At 45.7% G+C, this 3,449-nt stretch overlaps 1 protein-coding gene across 3 annotated transcripts in view; it reads left to right on the top strand.

The window, feature by feature from the left end:
- GPRC5A (G protein-coupled receptor class C group 5 member A) overlaps positions 1 to 3,449 on the top strand; it is a 34,275-nt gene that overhangs the window by 15,075 nt on the left and 15,751 nt on the right. The window contains exon 1 of one of the 3 annotated variants that reach the window (XM_027766832.1): positions 1,223 to 1,282. The exons of the other annotated variants lie outside the window; for them this stretch is intronic. The gene's annotated coding sequence lies outside the window, so the exon portion shown is untranslated. Of the gene's footprint in view, positions 1 to 1,222; positions 1,283 to 3,449 lie in introns of those variants that run through there. 3 annotated transcript variants of the gene reach the window in all.

The raw sequence follows: 3,449 nt of genomic DNA, 5'->3' as shown, positions 1-3,449 counted from the left end.
ATAGGGCACGTGCGCTTGCCAGACAGACAGAGACAGAGAGACAGAAAGCAAGAAATCACCCCCCAGGGGGGATGGTCACGCCGCAATCCCTTCTTCTCCATTCTCCTCCCGGGATCTTGGGCACACATGCACACGCGTCCAGTGTGAGTTTAAGCCACCGGGTCTGGGACTCGAACCGCTGTCGACTACATGGGAGTCCAGCGACATAGCCATTATGCTAACTGCTGGTTTCCCCAAAATAAAACTTTTAAATGAAGGAATTTCCTAGAGCTTTGAGATAGTCTATACTTAGAGGACTTCACTCTATTCTTCTATTTTCTAGAATTTGCATTGCTTAGAATTTTGGACCTAAGAGATTTGGAATCTCTATTTAAAATCTTAAGTTGTGTGTGTGTGTTTTAATGGCTTTATGAGTTCCAGTATTTTGTTTTATATTCACACTGATCTAAAGTCTACATGCTTTCTCTGGAATAAGAGGGAAATGACAGTACCCCCATACAGCTGCCTGGAAGTGTAGAAATTGGGTCGAACACTTGTTATACCTGCTTTGGTCTGCCTCTGCTATCCTGCTTTATTTTGTCTCAGTTCCTACCTAGAAACTCAGTTCAACGATGTTTTCCAGATGTTATTCATGAGTTGTTGCCTGGATACATCACTTTCATGTCATCAGAATTGGGATGGCTCCCCAGAACGGGGAATCCTGGATATTTCTCTGTAGCCATTTCCCATTTATAACTAATCCTTCGTCAAAGGCAGAGAAATTTCTGTGGGACTCCTCCCTGAAAGAACTCAGCTTGGATAAAAATATGAGGATTAGCACTAGTGCATATTCATCTTAAAATTTTTTTCCTCCCCATTACTCACACTCTGAATAAATGACTTGCTTTGGGTAAATGTTCAACTTAGTTGGCTTAGTTTGGCTTAGTCCAAAACATTTTCTCAAACCGCTGTGCAGAGCATACAGTGAGGAAATAGCAACAAGGGGATTTGTTCTGTTTTCCTAAATGTTATCTGACAGGCTGGTCAGCACTATTTTTTCTTTAAAGAAGTATTTTATTTAACTGTATTTATTTATTTTTATTCATTTGTTTATTTCAATTTGACCGGGGGGAGAGAGAGAGAGAAAGAGAGAGAGAGAGAGAGAGAGAGAGAGAGAGAACGAGAACTCAGCTCCCCGGGGTATGGCCACTCTGCAATTCTTCTCATTCATTCTCTTCCCAAGATTTTGTGCATGCAGGTATACGAGCCTGGTGTGTTATTCCAGCTGCTGGAGAGAGAGAAAGTAAGTGAGAAAGCAAGCTGCCAGGTCTGGGACTCGAACTGCTGTCAGCCATGTGGGAATTCAGTGCCTTCAACCATCATGCCACCTGATGGCCCAAATACTGATATTAATGTAGAATATGCAGGGGAAACTTGAGTGCCAAAAAGTATTTCAGAAAGTAAAAACTACAAGACCTGCAAGTATAGAAGAGATGGGATCAATAATAGTAATTAAAAAAAAAGAGAGAGAGAAAATTCATACAGGGCCAGCCTGGTAGTGTGGTGGTTTTGACAGCTGGATCACATGACCAGCTGTGCCGTTTGAGTCCTGGACCCTGCAGCTTGAAAAACACCCTGGGAATGTGTGTGGCATGTGTGTGTACATCCCAAAAATCCCAAGAGGAGAAAGGAGGAGAGGGGATTGTGGCATGGTCATCCTCTCTGGGGAGTGCCTTCTCACTTCTCTCTCTCTCTCTTCCCCTCTCTCTTTCTTTCTGCCTCCAGTGAGTTACGCAAACTACAGAAAATTAAAAAACAACAACAACAAAACAAAACTCATGATAAAGGTTAAATTTGGGGCTGATTTTAAAGAAATATGGCCAATGGATTGTCAACCAGAGCAGGAAGGACTTTCTGGCTAGGAGAATAATGCATGAGCTGAGACAAGAAGCATGGCTGTGTATGAGAAGACCTCAGATGAACCGAAATTCCCTTCCAGATAGGAAATTCTCTAGGGAGGTTTGCGTGCCTTTGGAGAGGAGGAGCGCGAAGAAGAGTTAGGAAGGAAGGAGGAGATAGGTGGGAGGACCAATGGGAGAAAAGCACTGAAGCTCCAATGGAAGCCGAATCTGGTACATATACCAAAAGGAGAGACGATGTCTCTTAGCTGCTATGCAGAGACCCCTTCTAGGCCTTGTCTTCTTTGCTCCCTTTACAGTGTTTGAACCTGCTGCCCACTCTCTTCTTGAAACTGCTCTTGGCTTCTGGGAAACCACATGGGCTTACTTCCTTTACTAACCCCCTGACAGCTTCTCATCGCCCTCCTTGGCTGTCGCCTACTCAGAGGGGACAGTGTCCCCCAGGGTTCTGCCCTGGGCTTCCTACGTGATCTCGCCTCCTCTCGAGTCCGATTCCACCTCTGGGCTGATGACTGCCAACCCGTGCTGACAGCCCTGCTCTCCTGAGTCGCAGACCCGCGTGTCCGTGTAGAGGGAGTCTGGGAGTCTGGCCCTTCCCAGCCGTGTACATCTTGGGCGAGTTTTTCATTTTTCTGTGGCTCAGTTTCTTCTACTGTGAAAAGGGATATACTAGGCTCCGGGTAAACTTGCAGGAGGACTTGGCTCTCTTATCTTGGATGGCTTTGTGTGCATTTTCTACATGAAGATAAGTAAGGTAAGACCCCACAAAGCTAAACTTCGTGTCTCTCCTCAGAAGTCTGTATTTCTCAGCTTTGTGAATAGCATCCCTCAGTTGTCTAAGCCACAAGTCTGAGAATGACCTGGGCTCTTCCATTTTCCAAGTCCTCTCCTACTTTCAAACATATCTTCTTCCATTCCCTCTTCGTTTTTCTTGCCTCATCTCCCTACGAGCCTCTCTAAAGCTTTTCTTTTAATCTGGCTTTGTGGAATGGGTCACCATTTTCTGTGTACCCTCTGCATTCTCTGAACTCTGACCCCCCAGTTATATGTCAACATGACCCACTTGTTCTCCCAGATAGTGGCCACACTTTGTGGCCTGTGTGATTAGTGTGCTTAGCACAGAACCCAACACTAAGGAGGCACTTAGATGTTTGTCGATTCCCAGGGAAATCTACTAAATGCAGGGCCACTTCTGTTGGAGACTTCTCAGCCAGCCGGAGCTCGATGTAATGACGGTTTAAACGGTGAAGGGTGACGTCAGGAGGAAGCACGTTAGAGGTCAGGATGGTGACTTTGAGACAGAACGAAGGGTTGAATGGTAATTACGGCTGCTCTCTCTGTGGGACATGATTGTCGCTTCAGAATAGTAAATGAGAAAATATATGTAAAAACATGTAAGAGAGGGGGCCAGCAGTTAGCGTAATGGCAATGTCGCTGGACTCCCACGTAGTCGACCGTAGTTCAAGTCCCAGACCTGGTGTCTTAAACTCACGCCGGGCGCGTGTGCGTGCGTGCCCAAGATCCCAAGAGGAGAATGGAGGAGAAAGGATT

The sequence above is a fragment of the Tupaia chinensis genome, unplaced genomic scaffold, assembly GCF_000334495.1.
Source record: "Tupaia chinensis unplaced genomic scaffold, TupChi_1.0 Scaffold143728_1, whole genome shotgun sequence".
In the NCBI taxonomy this organism is placed as follows: domain Eukaryota; kingdom Metazoa; phylum Chordata; class Mammalia; order Scandentia; family Tupaiidae; genus Tupaia; species Tupaia belangeri.
The sequence above is the reverse complement of the archived record's forward strand: the minus strand, read 5'-3'. Positions and strand labels throughout refer to the sequence as shown.